The sequence below is a fragment of the Pristis pectinata genome, chromosome 8, assembly GCF_009764475.1.
Source record: "Pristis pectinata isolate sPriPec2 chromosome 8, sPriPec2.1.pri, whole genome shotgun sequence".
NCBI classification, from domain to species: Eukaryota; Metazoa; Chordata; class Chondrichthyes; order Rhinopristiformes; family Pristidae; genus Pristis; species Pristis pectinata.
This window is the reverse complement of record NC_067412.1, coordinates 45,085,658-45,104,476: the sequence shown is the minus strand read 5'-3', so window position 1 is coordinate 45,104,476 and position 18,819 is coordinate 45,085,658.

Sequence of the window (18,819 nt, the reverse complement as noted above, 5' to 3'; positions counted from 1 at the left end):
GTCACCCGTCAATCTCTTACATTCCAGGGAATAAAGTCCTCATCTGCCCAACCATTCCTTGTACCTCAGGCACCTGAGTCCAGGCAACATCCTGGTAAATCTTTTTTGTACTCTTTCTAGTTTAATAACATCTTTCCTGTAAGAGGGTGACCAAATCTGTACACAATACTCCAAGTGAGGCCTCCCCAACATCTTATATAACTGCAACATAACTTCCCAACTCCTATACTCAGTGCCCCGACCAATGAAGGCCAGTATGCCAAACACCTTCTTCACCACTCTATTTACCTGAGATGCTGCTTTCAGCAAACTATGCACTTGCACTCCTAGGTCCTTCTGTTTCATAACACTTGCCTGGGCCCTACTGTTCACTGGATAAGTTTTGATCTCCCAAAAAGCAAACCCTCACATTTATCTGGATTAAAAGCCATTTGCCAATCCTCGGCCCACTTACATAGCTGATCAAGTCCCCCTGTAATTTTTCATAACCTCGTACACTGCCTACAACACCAGAAATTTTAGTATTATCCACAAACTTACCATGCCTTGTCCACTTACATCCAAATTGTTCATATAAATTACAACCAGCAAAGTTCCCAGCACTGACATTCATGGCACACCACCAGACACAGGCCTCCAGTCCAAGAAACCATCCTCAACCTTCACTCTCTGCTTCCCAGCACTGAACCAATTATGAATCCAATCAGTTATCTCCCCCGGATCTCATGCGATCTAGCCTTCCAGAGTAGCCTGCCATGAGGGACCGTGTCAAAGACCTTGCTAAAGTTCATATAGACAACATCCACTGCCCTACCCTTACCTACCCTCTTGGTTATCTCCTCAAAGAACTCCAAGAGATTTGTCAGACATAACATCCCATGCACAAAGCTGTGCTGACTGTCCCAAATCAGACCCTGTCTCTCCAAATATTGGTAGATATTGACCCTCAGAATTCCCTCCGGCAATTTACCCACTACCGATGTCAGACAGACTGGACTGTAATTACCTGGTTTGTTTTTGCTGCCCTTTTTAACCAGTAGTACCACATTAGCCACTCTCATGCCCTCCAGAACTTCACCTGCAGCCAGAAATGAAGCAAAAATCTCTGCAAGGGCCTCTGCAATCTCTTATCTTGCTTTCCACAAGGTCCAAGAATGCACCAGCTCAGGCCCTTGGGATTTAATGCACTTAACCTTAATGCACTTTAAGGCCTCAAATACTTCCTCCCTCCTAATTTGTATGTGGTCCAAATTAATCTGAATTAAGACCTAACACGAATTAAACCCCATCTGCTATGCTGCAACCCATTTACGTTGTTGAAAGTTACAAATCAGTAAGTTTCTGAGCTCATTATTATTAAGTGATGCTATTATCAATTATCCACATGTCATAATAGGATTGTTTTGTAGAGCTATCAAAGGTGTTCATCTCCTAATCAAGCTGTAAAGCACTTGACCTGGGGCAGCAGACTCCACAGAAATGCACAATTAGTAATCTAGAGTAAATTTGCAGTCAAAGGATAATCTTGTGTGCCTCCAGCTCCAGTTCCAGTTCCTTGATGCCGTCAGCCAGGAACTGCAGCTGGACACAGTTCCAAGAGGTGTAGTCCTTAGGGACACTGGAAGTCTCTCTGCTCTCCCACATCTACAGGAAGATCATACCACTGCCCTAGCTGCCATGATGACTACACTAATTGTGAATATTAAATTTGAAAGACCTTACCTATGCTTACCTTTACTCTTACTTCTGCTCTGCCTCTTCTTCCAAGCCTCACAGCTAAAGCCTCATCACTTTGACCTCAACCACAGCACTTATAACTTAGCCATTCTCAAATGGCCACTCCAAAATGGCCACTCTGCTAGAGTCTGACTCTCTTTTATTCAGTTGTATCTCTTACCTTACCTCTTAATTGTTTAAAACTATTTTTAGACAAGTCGTTACCTGAAAAACAAATTTTAAACAGTTCTGGCTCCTCCCCTCTGCTAAGGGTGGTGGGACTCAAAACAATATCTACTTGCACATTTTACTTAACACTTTGATCTTCTGCACAAACATGTACTGTGCAGCACACCAGAATCTTGAAAAGGATTGCAATGTATTTCATTAGTGGAACATATCAGTCACTATTGATAGTAAATTCAGTGCAAAACTAACTTTCAGCTTTATTCATAAAAATGGACCAAGCTGGCACTCTTAAAAATCAAGGAGCAGTTTGAAGAAAATGTGGAGTCACATTCTAAAATGCTATCTGATTGCACTGACTCATGGAAGGTTTAGTGTTTGTGATGATGTAGCTGAGTTTGAGTGGAAATTTGTAGTCATTCCATTTGTAAATTTGACTGCAAATTTACTCTAGACCGCTAATTGTGCATTTCTGTGACATCAGCTGTCCCAGGTCAAGTGCTTAACAGCTTGATTCAGAGATGAGCACATTCTACAAAACAATCTTCTTATAACGTGTGGGTAATTTACAGTATAAAAGCATCATTGAATAATAAGGAACTTAGAAACTTAATTGATTTGGTCCTTTCTGGTGTTCATACGTTAAATGATACCCAAATCTGATATTTCTTTCACTTGATGAAAGCTGGTCCCACAGTTATATTCCCTCTTCTCTCTGTTTCTGTCCTTTGAAAATTATGATGTTATATCTTGCGCTGAGGGATGTTCTATTTGAGGAATGGGGCATTCTTTCACTCTGGGTATCCATAATCCATAAAGCAACCTGCTCTAGTCTTAATTTCACAAAAGCAACATACCAGACACATACCAGAGATTATCCAGTTGTACTGCCATATTAGCCTCACTATAGTCTATGTGCTTCTTTGGCAAGAAGTACATTGGGCAAATGTATGATCTGGGTTTTATTTAGCCACATTTTTGTTAATGTTAAAATGTATAGTACATTTATGACATATAGTTCAGTTTCTGAACACTGGTTCCCTGGGGAAGATGTGAATCAATCCATTTTCCTAAGTGACTGCATCAATAGCTGATTGCTTATCCCTATGCCAAGCTCACTGAATAGTTCAGAAGGTCCATACACATCTCTGCTTAGGTACACTTATCTTTGTAATAGTTTCCCTCTGGCACAATTTCAAGCATACTCATTTTGTTTGATGAACTAGGGTCAGTCTCGTGCCTGTCACTGGAAGTTCTCCTCAGTAATTTGACTAACTCAATGAAAGATATTAAGTAAGTCTTGTATTTAAATAACAATTTTCATGACCACAGGATATCCCCAAGTGTTTTCAAGCTAATGAATTACTTCTGAAGTTTAGTCACTGGAAGCGCAGAGCCAATTTGTGCACAATAAACTCCCAAAACACAAGGATGTTTTCAAGCTAATGAATTACTTCTGAAGTTTAGTCACTGGAAGCGCAGAGCCAATTTGTGCACAATAAACTCCCAAAACACATGATGTTAACTAGGGATAAATGTTGTCCAAAAAAGCAGGTTTTCAAAAGAAGATCGTTCTTCTCCAAAATAGTTCCAAAGGATCTTTTATGTTCACTTGGGGTGGCACGTTGTTGTAGCTAGTGGAGCCACTACCTCACGGCGCCAGAGTCAATCCTGACTTTGGGTGCTGTGTGTGTGGAGTTTGAACATTCTCCCTATAACCACATGGGTTTCTCTGGGAGCTCTAGTTTCTTTCCATGTCCCAAAGATGTGTGGGTTGGCAGGTTAATTGGCCACTATAAATTGCCCCTATAGTGTAGGTGAGTGGTAGAATCTGGTATTGTCACATGTACCAAGATACAGGAAAAGCTTTGCATGCCGTGCAGACAGATCATTCCATACATAAGTACATCAAGGTCATACAAAGGGAAAAATAATAACAGAATACAGAACATAGTGTTGCAGTTACAGAGAAAGTGCAGTGCAGGTCGTCGAATGAGATGCAAGGGCCATGATGAGCTAGATTGAGAGATCAGGAGTTATTTAGCGTGTAAGAGGTCCATTCAAGAGTATTATAACAGTGGGATAGAAGCTGTCCTTGAGCCTAGTGGCATATTGTCTCAAGTGTTTGTATCTTCTGCCCATTGGGAGGGGGGAGAAGAGAGAATATCCAAGGTGGGAGGGGTCTTTGATTATGTTGGCTGCTTTCCCGAGGCAATAGGAAGAGTAGATAGAGTTCATGGAAGGGAGGTTGGTTTTCATGGGAGGGTTGATGAGAATGTGGAGAGAATATAAAAGAATAGAATTAATGTAGGTTTAGAGAAAAAGGGTGGTTGATGGTCGGTGTGGACTCAGTGGGCTGAAAGGCCTGTTTCCGTGACTTGAGAGTGTGGACAGCGCTTTGGTTTAATGTTGCATCCAGAAGACAATGCCTCTAACAGTACAGTCAGTACTCCACCAACTTGGATTTTTAATCTCAAATCTCTGGGAAGGTTTTTGCAAGTATTACTGCAGCTCACTTTAACTAAGTTAAAAACTGTTATTGGGACGACTCCTCCTCTGACCTATGTGTCAGTTGTGGCTTGGTTGGCAGTGCTTCTGATTTAGAAAATTCTGAATTCAAGTCACTCTGCTAAGATTTGAGTGCTATCATCTTGGCTGACATTTCAGTTCTGTCATAGGGTGAAGATGGTAAAACTGAGGCTCTTCCAGGTTGGCGTAAAAAAAAAACTCATGTTTTTTTTCAGAAGAAGAGCAGGGGAATTGATTCTAGTAATGAGTACAACATTTATTCCTTTGCAAAAGCAGCTTATTTGATCATTATTATGTTGTTCTCTTGGGATCTTCATATGCACAACTTTATGGTTGGATTTCCAGAAGTGACTACACTTAATAGAGTAAGGACTGTAAAATATTTTGGGGTGTCTTGAAGAGATGTGAAAGTTGCTCAAAAAACTGAAGTCTTTCTAACTTCAGTTTTTGATCCATGCTTTTTTTATTTTGATTTCCTTCACATTGAATTTCCTTCCTAGCTCTTCTCAAAGTGTGTGTGTGTGTGTGTTTGTGTGTCTGTGTGCACCTGTGTGTGCCTGTGTGGGTCTGTGTCTGTGTGCCTGTGTATGTTTAGATCTGTTTTGTGAAGCAGGAAGCAGTTTAGTATCTCAGGCTGGGCCTTTGACGACTAAATCAGAAAACTGAAAGGAAGGGCATGGCTTTCTTTGATTATTATTTTGTTTTATTTTCATTGTGATTCAGTAACTTATACTCCAGATCAAATCTAGTCTGAATCGGAGGCAGTTTCCAGTCGTAGTCTGCATCTGAGGTCTGACAGTTAAATTTAAAGTCAATGGTGTGTTGATACTGACAGCAGAATCCCACCTTGCTGGTAAAGAATGCCACTGAATGGCACAGCTAACACAGGGCACACTGAACCCCTTCAATCTAACGCAGGTATGAACCGACCACTAAGTGGCTATTCACCTCAGCTGTGAATCTACTCCCATGAGTGACCAGCATCAGTTAAGTCTACCCTAAACCCGCGAAATGGAGATGAACTGTGGTAGAAATGACGGTGGTTTACTGACAGACTGAGGCTGCAATAGAAACCGTGGTGGAGAAGGTAGAGAGGAGAACAGATGTCATGTACCTAAACTAAACCATGGTCGGAGGAGTTAGTTGTTAGTGGATCAAGCTGGAGTACCTGGATGCAATGTTCCAAGTTCATCAGAGTCAACAGATATACCTTTGAATCCTACCAGTTTCACCTCACAAAGTGTTCAGTGAACCACATCACTAACCTACCAACAATCTCTATTAATCAAGACCTGAAGTTAACATTCATTTGTTCCATCACAGCCTTTCATACTCAGTAAGCCTCACACCCACAACTCCCACTTGCACACACTGCATCTTGTTAACCAGAACAGGCAAATTTTGATTGTGAGACGTTAACAAGTTATGAGGTACTCAGTAGCACAACCAGAGGCAGCAACAGTCAACCAATGGGGACTGGAGGGCTTCAGTTATAAAGAGAGGCTGGATAGGCTGAGATTGCTTTCCCTGGAGCGAAGCTGGCTGAGGGGTGACCTCAGAGGTTTATAAAATCATGAGGGGCATAGAAAAGGTGAATGGTCAGATTTTTTTTCCCAGGGCACAGGAATCTAAAACTGGAGGGTATCGGTTTAAAGTTAGAGGGGAAAGATTTAAAGGGAACCTGTGGGCAAAGTTTCTCACAGAGGGTGCTGGATATATGGAACAAGCTATCAAAGGAAGTTGTAGAGCCAGGTACAATGTTTTAAAGACATTTGGCCAGGTACATGGATAAGAAAGGTTTAGAGGGATATGGGCCAAATGCAAGCAAATGGGACCCGCTCAGTTAGACCAGTGGTTTTCAACCTTTTTCATGCTGCGGCCCCCAGAACATGTCCTTGTTAGATGGCGGACCCCCAAAGCCCACAAAATCAAACAATTGATAATTCATGCACACAACACTTAAATTACTGCACATAGGCCCTATTGAAATAGTGACTATTTCAGTCACCGATAATTACCAGCGGTGTCTTTCAGTGTTCAGTTCAATGTGAAGGTTGTGCCTGTTTTGCACTGCACAGTTTGTCCAAACGTGGTGGTATGTGCGACAAACACACACGTATGTCATCCTCAATATTCAGTCTTGATCTGTATTTGGTTTTCAAGGCAGTGACTGCAGAAAATTCTATTTCGCACAAGTAAGAGGTTGCAAATGGTAACGGCTTTGCCGGACAGCAGTGGATACTCCTGGGAACATGCTATCCAGAACGACAACAGTGACATTTGGTTGAACTGCAAGCACAAAGTCCTGTCAGATGACAGTTCAGCCAATTCTTCTTGTTCACATCCCGTTAAATCAGTAAGCATGCATTCAAACAGGTTTCGAATCCAATCAAACATGCTCGTGTCATCATCACCGAAATACTCACGGAAATAATGTGACAGCTGTTGAATATGGTTCAAAACTGTGCTCGCAATGGCCTCTGTCTTAGACTCAATCACTGTCAGAAAGTCAGCCAGCAACGGAAACCTATCATAGATGCCTTGCTCGCATCTTCCCTTCCAGATACGGAGTTTTTCTGGAAGGCATTGATTTTGTCATGCATTTTCAGAACATTTGAGCCAGGTCCTTGCAATGATAGATTTAAGCTGCTCAAAATGTTGAAAATATCTGCAAGATAAGCTAATCTGGCAACCCACATCTCATCTGTCAAGAACTGTGCCAATGATCCGTTGTGCTCATTTAGAAAAATGAGCAGTTCATCTCACAATTCGTGACAGCCATCTGACTTCTGTATGTAGCAACAAATGCTTATGCTCGGCTTTCATTTCACGGCATATGTTTTCAAACAAACGATGATTGAGCGGCCTGGCTTTGATAAAGTTAATGATTTTAATGCACATGAAAAACACATCCACAAGATTTTCATCCATATCCTTTGCAGCCAAAGCCTCACGGTGAATCATGCAGTGGGTTGCTGCTACATGTGGAGCTACTTCTTTCACTCGTGCGACTAGACCAGACTTCCATCCCATCATTGCGGCAGCACCATCCATACATACTCCAATACACTGTGTCCACGCCAATGCCGATTGTACAAAAAAAGTGTCAAGCACACGGTAAAGTTCTTCACCGGTTGTATACCCTGAGAGAGCGGAATATAGTATTAATGGTAGGACTCTTGGCAGTGTGGAGGATCAGAGGGATCTTGGGGTCCAAGTCCATAGGATGCTCAAAGCAGCTGCACAGGTTGACTCTGTGGTTAAGAAGGCATATGGTGTATTGTCCTTCATCAATCGGGGTATTGAATTTAGGAGCCGTGAGGTATTGTTGCAGCTATATAGGTCCCTGGTCAGACCCCACTTGGAGTATTGTGCTCAGTTCTGGTCGCCTCACTGCAGGAAAGATGTGGAAGCCACAGAAGGTGCAGAGGAGATTTACAAGGCTGCTGCCTGGAATGCGGAGCATGCCTTATGAAAGCAGGTTGAGGGAACTTGGCCTTTTCTCCTTGGAGAGACGGAGGATGAGGGGGGACCTGATAGAGGTGTATAAGATGATGAGAGGTATTGATCGGGTGGATAGTCAGAGGCTTTTCCCCAGGGCTGAAATGGTGGCCACAAGAGGACGTAAGTTTAAGGTGCTGGGGAGCAAGTATAGAGGAGATGTCAGGGGTAAGTTTTTTACTCAGAGTGGTGAGTGCGTGGAATGGGCTGCCAGAAATGGTGGTGGAGGTGGATACGATAGGGTCTTTCAAGAGACTGTTAGATAGGTACATGGAGCTGAGTAAAATAGAGGGCTATGGGTAAGCCTAGTAACTTCTAGGGTAGGGACATGTTCAGCACAGCTTTGTGGGCTGAAGGGCCTGAATTGTGCTGTAGTTTTTCTATGTTTCTATAAACCAACAACTGCAGCACTGGCAACATCAGTACTTTCATCGAGCTGAATCGCAAATCTGACTTGCTGAAGAAGTGCTATCAGCTGGCTCTGTATACCTTCCACCATATCGCCAATTCTTCTGCCTACTGTGTTATCAGACAGTGGAATGGCTTTCAGTTTTTGACTGGATTCTTTCCCCAGTACAACTTCGCACATATCTACTGCTGCAGACAGTATAAACTCTTCTCCAATTGTGTGAGGCTTTCTGAAACGTGCTATTCATAATGCTACCAAATACAATGCGCGAAGAGCCTTCTCATTTACAGTGGCGCAGGCTGTCATTTTGCCTTTCTGCTTGAGGTACAGCTCCTTTTGTCACTCAAAATATTCCTTCTGCTTACTGGCAATATCTGGATGCACTGTTGTTAAATGGTGCTTCAATTTCGCTGGTTTCATTGCATCGTTGGACAGTGTTTGCAAACACACAACACAGAGGTTTGTCCGCATTTGTCCCCACTGCAATGAAGCCATATGAAATGTATTCTGGATCGTACTTGCGTTGCTTTCTCTTTCGGTCACCCTTATCCCCTTCGTCATCAGAATCTTCCAGTTTCTGGTCAGCTTTTTTCTTCGGAAATTTCTCCATACTCAGCAATACACGCTGGACAGTTTAATTACTATTACTGAGAAACAAAGTTATCAAAACTAATCTAAAATTTACACACTTGTGCACTTTTCATTTAACAGTGACATCACTGTGGCATAAATGCACGGTAAGTAAGCAATATTATTAAGGCACACCAACAACGTCGCTCAGTTTCGCTAACACTACAATACACAACAGAATAGTAGTGAGTAGTGAACACTACTGACTACTCTGACTACACAAATTGAATTTTTTTTTATTTACAGTGTGGTAACAGGTCCGCGCCGCCCATTTTAAACCCAAATTGACCTACCCGTATGTCTTTTAGAATGTGGGAGGAAACCGGAGCACCTGGAGGAAACCCACGCAGACACGGGAGAATGTACAAACTCCTTACAGACAGTGACAGGAATCGAACACCAATCGCTGGCGCTGTAATAATGTCGCGCTAACCACTATGCTACCGTGCCACCTTACCAGCTGGTAGCTCACCAGAAGGGAACACCGTCTAAGTCTCTAAGATTGTCGCCTATAACAGATAGAATAGGTATGCCCGATTTTCTGAATATTGGAAAATTGGAGCAAGCAAGTAAGCTACGTCTTTGTAACAGGATGCTTTTCCATTCTTTTCTTGGCTTGCTCGCAGACCCCCTGGCAACCCGCCGTGGACCACAGGTTGAAAACCTCTGAGTTAGACAACTTGGTCGGCATGGACAAGTTGGGTCGAAGGGCCTGTTTACATGTTGCGTAACTCTATGACTCTAATTATGCATGTTCTATCTCACCCATCCAAGAGAAGATGCTTACCTTTGATGGGGTAGTCATCTGCAGGTTAGTGACCAGTGGCAGGGATGAGACCGTCAAAGGTTGATTCTTACATATTGTTCCTCTGGTATTTCCCTCAGCCTCATTCTTCACTCTTTTCTTAAACAGGTTGAGGTAGGTACAATTATAACACTTAAAGGACATTTGTACAGGTACATAAATAAGAAAGGTTTAGAGGGATGTGGGCAGGCAAATGGTCTTAACTCAGGTAGGCAACTGAGTTGACATGGATGAATTAGGCTGAAGGGCCTGTTTCCATGCTGTGTGATTCTATGACTCTGAACAATGTTGACACAAGATGGAGAGAGAAAAGGGTACTACAGACCTGGAACAGGGAAAATGCAGGAATCTTTAATGAACGCTGTTACAACAGAACACTTTGAAAGGAAAAATAGGATTGACCAGAGTCAGCATGGATTTATGAAAGGAAAATCAATTTGATGAATATTCTGGGAGTTCTTTGAAGATTAGTAGAGTAATGGGGAACTTGAGGATGTGATGTATTTGAATTTCTGAAAGGCATTCTGATAAGGTACCACACAGGAGGTTGATCAACAGGGTTAGAGCCAACAGTCTACTCCCAATTGTAATGATTGGTTAAAGAACTGCATTTATTAAACTGCAGTATTTCAATTCAAGAGGCTTAATGGGTAAGGCAGGGGAACTCAGGACATGGATTGGCTCTGGGGACTGGGATATTATAACAGAAACATAACTGAGAGAAGGGCAGGACTGGCAGCTCAATGTTCCAGAATACAGAAGCTACAAGTGTGACAGAGGTACAGGTAAGTGAGGAGGAGGAGGTACCTTTTTGATGAGGGAGGACATAAGAATGGTACCTGGGGAGGATATTCACTGATACCATATGCCTCCCTAGCATTTAGAAACAAAAGGGGGATGGTCACTTTGATGGGACTGTATTATAGGCCTCCCAGTAGTCAGCCGGATTTAGAGGAGCAGATGTATTACAGAGATTGCAGAATAATAGGGTAGTATCAGTGGGAGATATTATGAGTGCCCTAACATTGACTGGGCTACCCAGAGTGCAAAGAGCTTGGATGGGGTGGAGTTAGCTCAATGCTTCCAAGAGTGTTTCCTTAATCAATATATAGAGAGGGTGCAACACTGGACCTTCTCTTGGGGAAGGAGGTAGGGCAAGTGACTGAAGTGTCAGATGGGGAACACTGAGTCCAGCAACCATAATTCTATTAGCTTTAAAATGGTTATGGAGAAGATAGGATGGGTCACAGGTTAAGGTCCTAAACTGGGACAGTGCCAATTTTGGAGGCATTAGGCAGGATCTTGTAGAGGTCAATTGGGTCAGACTGTTTGCTGGTGAAGGGACAACTGGAAAGTGGGAGGTTTTTAAAAGTATGATATCAAGAGTCCAGGGGCAGCATGTTCCTGCTTGGGTGAAGGCCAAGGCTGGCAAGTTTAGGGAACTCTGGCTGATGAGAGATATTGAGGCTCTGATCAGGAAAAAAAAGGTTTAGGCAATCAGGAACAAACAAATCCCTCAATGGCTATAAGAACTGTAAGGGTATGCTTACAGACAATCAGGAGGGCAAAAAGGGGATATAGGAAGGCAAGGTTCAGGAAAATCCCAAGTGATTCTATGGGTATATTAAGAGTAAAACGATGGCTAGGGAGAGAATAGGTCCCCTTAAAGATCAGGATAGCCTTCTATGTGTGTAGTCACAGGAGATGGGCAATAAGGGAATGGAGAGATAAGGAAATGGTGAAGATGAAAGGTGCTGAATAGGGATATTCTTAAATATAGATTTGTGGTTGGGCCTCATGACTTCCAGTGAATGCATGAACACCAAAACACAACATAGCATTGGATGGGCACTGTCTCTGCTTCCATTACAACACTAGCAAAACCACTCACTACCTGGTAGTTTGGGATTATGTTTTGCCAACATTATCCTGAAGTTATGGGGTATTATTCAAAGGGATTTCAGATGCCAAAGCTGTCCAAATTACCAACAGATTAGTGAAAATGCTGAGGGTTCAGCTCAAGAGAATGGCTGAGGCTCAGGGGAACACAAACCTGCTGTAACATCTCTTGATGAGTGTCAGTGCTGCTGCTGGTCAGCCGATCTGCCGAAGCTGCCACCGTCAGTCCCAGGTTAGTGCAGTCTGAAGCTAGTCATTAAGGCCTATAGCTGTTCAAGCTCACTCTGTACATCTATTTGCCATATCTTCAACGAGAAGCCATAGTCTTTTATCAGCCATACTACAGCCACATGAGAAAACAACGGGTGAGGCAAAGCCTGCAGAAAGTAAGGAAATACATACAAGCCATTTGTTCCATTTTATCCAATATTGCGTACTTTGATTTTTTTTGTATTTGGTTTGTATGGTGGCCAGACTAATGTTGAGGTGAGCAAGTAATCAATGTGCAGGTGAAGTGTAGACATAGTCTTTGTCAGTATGGTGGTTGTGAGTTGGTTATGGATATCCCGGCCAGAAATTCTCATCTCTTTCTATTTAAGACAGTACAGGAACAGGCCCTTCAGCCCACAATGTCTGTGTAAAGCATGAGGCCAAATTAAACTAATTGCATCTGCCTGTACATGTTCCATGTCCCTCAATTCATGTATCTGTCTAAATGCCTCAACTGCCACTAAAGTATCTGCTTCCACCACCTCCCCTGGTAACACGTTCCAGGCACCTGCTACTTTCTGTGTTTAAATAAAACTTGCCTTGCCAATCTCCTTTAAATGTGTCCCTCTATGCCCCCCTGTTCACCTCTTTCATCCTCTCCTATTTTCCTCCTCCTGTTCCACAGCTGGTGGTAATGTATGAGCTCTCAGGTTCGTGATACACCATCATGGAAAGAGTGATTCACTCCACACTGAACCCTGTAACCCTCCTACTGTTACATGCCTGTTCCACCAAGACAGAACGAAAATGGCTGAGATCTCTTGAAAAGAGATAATGTCTCTAATAATAGAAGACAATCTGATATATTGCAGAATCCAGCCAGAATAAGTCCCATCAAACTCTATCCTCTGTCTTCTATGGACATGTCACCATGGATCCCATGCATCTCAATCTTCTGGATGAACTTCCCATGTGGGACTTGTCAAATGCCCTACTAAAATCCATGTAGACAACAACCACAGCTCTACCTTCATCAATCACCTTTGTAACCTGCTTGAAAAACTCAGTCAAGTTAGTAAGACACAACTTGCCCCACACAAAGCCATGCTGACTGCCCTTAACTAAGCCATAGTTCTTCAAATGCTCATAAATCCTATCCCTAAGAATCCTCTCCAATACCTTCCCTACCGCTGACCTGAGACTCACTGGTTCATAATTACCACGATTGCCCCTATTTCCCTTCTTAAACAACAGAGCAGCATTAGCTACTTGCCAGTCCTCTGGGACCTTGCCTGTGGCCAGAGGACACAAAGATCTTGGTCAAGGCCCCATCAATCTCATCTCTTACCTCTCTAAGTAACCTGGGGTATATCCCATTGGTCCTGGGGTCTTATCCATCTTAATGTTCTTTGAGAGACCCAATATTACCTCCTCCTTCATCTCAAAATGCCCTAGCATATTAGCAAGCTCCACACTGATCTCACTATCCTCCAAATCCTTCTCCTTGGTAAATACTTAGACAAAGTACACATTTAGGACCACACTGATGGCCTTCGCCTCCAAGCACATGCTTCCTTCTTTATCCTTGTGTGGTCCTACCCTCTCCCTAGTTATGCTTTTGCTCTTGATGTCTGCACAGAATGCCTTAGGATTCTCTTTAATCCTACTTGTCAAGGACTTTTCATGGCCCCTCCTGGCTCTCCTAATTACCTTCTTGAGTTAGCATCATAGAACCATAGAACAATACAGCACAATAAGGCCCTTCAGCCCACCATGTTGTGCCGACCTTCAAACCACTCCTAAGACTATCTAACCCCTTCCTTCCACATATCCCTCTATCTTAAATTCCTCCATATGCTTATCAAACAATCTCTTGAATTTGACCAATGTATCAGCCTCCACTACCACCCCAGGCAGCGCATTCCATGCACCAACCACTCTCTGGGTGAAAAACCTCCCTCTGACGTCTCCCTTGAACTCCCCCCCCCCCCCATTACCTTAAAGCCATGCCCTCTTGTATTGAGCATTGGTACCTTGGGAAAGAGGCGTTGGTTGTCCACTCTATCTATTCCTCTTAATAGTTTGTATACCTCTATCATGTCTCCCCTTATCCTCCTTCTCTCCAATGAGTAAAGTCCTAGCTCCTTTAGTCTCTCCTCATAATCCAAGTCTCTCCTCATAATCTTTTCAAGCTTCTTTATAATTCTCAAGGGCTCTATTTGATTTTAGCTTCCAAGATCTTACATACACTTCCTTTTCCTTCTTGACTAAATTAACCACTTTTCTCGACATCCAAGGTTCCCTCAGCTTGCAATGCTTGTCCTTCCTTTTTATTGGAACATACCTGACCTGTACTCTGTGCAGTTTGTCTTTAGACACCCCCCACATGTCAGATGTGGACTTGCCCAAAAACAGCAGTTCCCAGTTATCTCTCCCTGGATCCTGCATAATAATCTCATTATTTTCCCTCCCCCAGTTTCATACTCTCCTGCAAGGTGTGTACTTATCCTTATTCATAATTATATTAAAACTTATGGAGTTGTGATCACTGTTCCCTGAATGTTCTCCCACTGCGAGGTCAGTCACAAGGCCTGGCTCATTTCCCAATACCAAGTCCAATATGGCCCCTCCTCTAGTTGGACTACTGATTGAAGAAATCCTCTTCGATGCACCAAACAAATTCTGTCCCATCTAAACTGCTTGCACTGAGGAGGCCCCTGTGTATAGTTGGGAGGTAGAAGTCACCCACAACACCAACGCTGTTGTTTTTGCACATTTCCCTAACCTGCCTGCATATTTGTTCCTCAGTGTCCAGGTGGCTGTTGGGGTATCTGTAGTATAAAACCATCAGGGTGATTGCACCTTTCTTATTTGTGAGTTCTATCCATATAGACTCAGTGGATGAGCCCTCCATCATGTCCCCTCTGAGTGCAGCTGTGATATTGTCCCTGATTAATAGTGCAACTCCCGCGCACCCCCCCCCCACCTCTTTTACCTCCCTCTGTGGCTTTTCTAAAACATTGAAAACCTGGAACATTAAGCACGCGGTCCTGTGCCTCTCTCAATCAAGTCTCTGCAATGGCCACAATACCATAGTTCCATGTATTGATCTATGCTCTAAGTTCATCACCCTTACCCTTAATATTCCTTGAAATTCACACACTTCAACCTGTGTCTATTACCATTCTCCTGCCTGTCCTTCTTTACAGACTTATTGGTCATGACATCTACCTTCTTCTCAATCCCTCCACTTTCTGACCTTGTTCAATCATTCCCTTCCCCCTGCCAAACTAGTTTAAACCCACCAGAGTTGCATGACTGATTAGGGAGAATGTCACATTGGCACTTAGAGACGACATCCTGGAGGCTCATGCACTGAGGCAATATGGATAGCACTCAGGAATAAGAAAAGTGCACTCACTATGATGGGGTTATACTATAGGCCTCCCAATGGCCAGCAGGAGGTGCAGGAACAGATATATAAGCAGATTATGGAAAGATGTAATAACAACAGTGTAGTTGTATTGGGTGACTTTAATATTCCTAACATTTACTGGGATCCCCTTAGTGTCAGAGGCTTAGATGGGGCAGAATTTGTTAGGTGCATTCAGGAGGGTTTCTTGACACAGTCTGTAGACAGTCCAACCAGGGAAGAGGCCGTACTCGACCTTGTGTTAGGAAATAATCTTGGCCAGGTGATTGGACTTTCAGTTGGAGAGCATTTGGGGAAAAAATGACCATAACTCTAAGTTTTCAGATGGTTATGCATAAGGATAAGATTGACTGGCCACTGTCTTTGCTGACATCTTCAGCCTCTCACTTCAAAACAGTCCACCATCCCCATCCACTTCATGGAAACCTTCAATTCCAGTCCCCAAGAAAATTAAAGTGTCCTGTGTCAATGACTACAGATGAGTCACTCTAACATTGACCAGAATGAAGTGCTTTGAGAGTTTGGTAATGGCCCACATCAGTGCCAGCCTCTTGGACAATCTTAGCCCCCCCGCAATTTTCATACACAAAAAATAGGTCCATGGAGGATGCCATCTCCCTTGCTCTACATTCAGCTCTGGATCACCTCGAGAGTAAGAATACAGATGTCAGGATGTTTACAGCTTACAGTCTTACAGCTTACAATCCTGTTTACAGGATTGATTACAGCTGAGCCTTCAACAACCTAATACCAGACAAGATCATCTCTAAACTCTTGGACCTTGGTCTTGGTGACCCTATCTGCAATTGGCTTCTGGACTTTCTGACCAGCCTACATTAGTCCATTAGAATTGGTTGTAACACCCTAACCCTCAACACTGGTGCTCCCAAGGTTGTATGCTCAGTCCTCTGTCCTGCCCCCTGTATACCCATGACTGTGAGGCCAGATAGTGCCAACTCAATCTTTAAGTTCGCTGATGATAACACTGTTATAGGGAGAGTTGGCCCTCTACGTGAAGAAGTTGCCCCTCAGGTCCCTTTAAAATCTTTCACCTCTCACCTTAAACCTAGGCCCTCTAGTTTTTAGTTCCCCTTCCTGCCATTCCAGTTTAGCTACATGGTTTGAACACTTTCCCCCTTGCATCAAGTTATTCATTACAAGGATGCTCAAAACAAATTGTCCATTCTCACCACTTAGAAGTCTCATCAGGGGTCTTGCTTTTCCTCTGTCATGTCATGCTGTCCTTTTCCAGGGCCAATTCTCTAACTCTTCTCTGAATGTTATGTACCTGCGAGTGCAGAGTCTCAAGAACTTCGGTTAGTTTTTGTACATAACTAATCATTCTTTCACCAAGGGCATGTAGGTCAAGACACACTTCTATATTTTTATCTGCAGCCCAAGGTGTGCACAGCGGTCTTCCAAATAACTCTGCTAGTGTGTGGGGTAATCCTCATTTACTTTGACAGTAAAACGTGGCCCATTGTCTGAACTAATGGGAGCCCAAACCAAGGTATTATTTCCTACAGTATAATTCCTACCGTCACTTCTGCCATGACGTTTGCTGTTGGTATTGCCTCTATCCATCTACTAAAAAGATCAATGATAATAAGACAGTACTTGTAGCCATAAAATCAATCTGCATGCACTCAACGGACCCATTGGCATTCTTGTCTTACCCAGAGGACACCCAGCTGCTTTACCAGGATTATTTTTTTTGGCAAATATTACATTCTTGTGCCTTTCTTTTTGCCTCCTTCCTCAGATTAGGGTGGCACAACATTTGCAGTGCCACTTCTACCATTCCCTCCTTACCCGAATGTGTCATTTCATGAATATAACTAAGTAACATAGGTAAAAAATACATCTGGTACACAAACTTGTCCAGCAGGGGTGGTCCATAACTATGTGTCATGATCTTTGGTGCACCCCTGCTGTTTCCACAATTCAATTTTACTTGCAGGGGCGTTCCCCTGAAATTGCTCTACACTCCCCATGTCAGGCAGGGCTGGTCCATTCAAGAGTTGTTTATCGCCGCCTGAATAGACAGTAAGGGGACCGTGGATAGCAGCAGCCTTCACAACTGCATCTGCGTAGGCATTTCTCAGGGAAATGGGGTCTTGGGCTTTAGTGCGTACATCATACTTAGTTATTGCTAGGTGGGAAGGTTAGGACAGAGACACTAGCAAGTTAGACACAAATGTAGCATTTTTAATTGGGGCAGCTGAGGAGGTCAGAAATCCATAATGCTGCCACAATGCACCAAAATCATGGGCAACCCCAAATGCAAAAAGTTCAGTTTGTTGTACAGAGAGAGGATGATGGAAGGCTACAGCCTCTATTACTGTATCAGTACTATGTATGATTAAATAACCAGATTGTCGCTGGCCTTGGTCATCTACAAAAGCTGAACCATACACAAAGCAGGTTGTGGCTCCATCAATCGGACAGTCCATTAACTCGTCACGAGCCGAAGTTAAGAAATGATTTCTCTGCAGACATGATCAGGCTCCAAAATCTCAGAGGGTGGCTCATAAGGAGACACAGATCAAACCTCATCAGGAATTTCCATCCTGTCCTGTTACCGGTGATGTTTCAATATGCCAAAAACTTCTTGAGTGGTCGTCCAGTAGGTCAACACACCTTGAGGGAACTCCTGTATAGTAGTCAAATTAGGATCAGCAAGATTCATCAAACATTGGGTCAAGACACTAAGCTCCTTAGCTGTATGTCCCTTATTAACAGTGAGTGTAACATGTAGATGGATTAATCCTGTTTGCTTCCACATCATAACTGGCACTTCTGCAATCAGGGCTGTCCCCTGCCGTCCCTCAACTTTCCCTGTCAAGCGTACATTAACCGTGTGTCCTTCATACGGCTCGTAGAAGAGCTCTTTCTCCCAATTGTGACCAGTGGGATCATAACACAGGGTGACGAGGGTTTGGCAAGTCAGAAAAGAACAGTGCCGGGGCAAGATCTACTGACCCCCATTGGGGAGGGCTGACTGCCAATAGAGCTCGTGGCTGCACAAAGGGTGAACTCACATAGAGACCCCTATCTGTACACAATATTTCGATTCCAAGTCCTCTGAGCAAGTCCTTTCCAGCCAAATTACAACCCAGATTTGATGCAATGATCAAGGGTAATGTACGAGTAGCGTAATCATAAGTCACTTGTAAGGGTGCTGTGGTTGAGTAGTCTCAGAAATTACCTTCCAGTCCAGACATTCGAACAGTACGAGTAGCTACAGGGAATCCATATTCCTCCACAAGTTCCTGAGCCAGGGTGGATAAGGTTGCCCCTGTATCAATAAAAGATGGAAGAGAGACTCCCTGCACATTCATCATCTTCACTTCCTCCTTTTGCTATTAACAGCAGAGCCCTTCCTGCGACCACTGTCTGAAGGAAAAGGGTTCTCCGTCTCTAAGTGGTAAAGGGTTCTCTGTCTCTCATACCTACCGTCTGTATTCTCCTGGCAAATAGTAGGATAGTCCCGTCACCAGT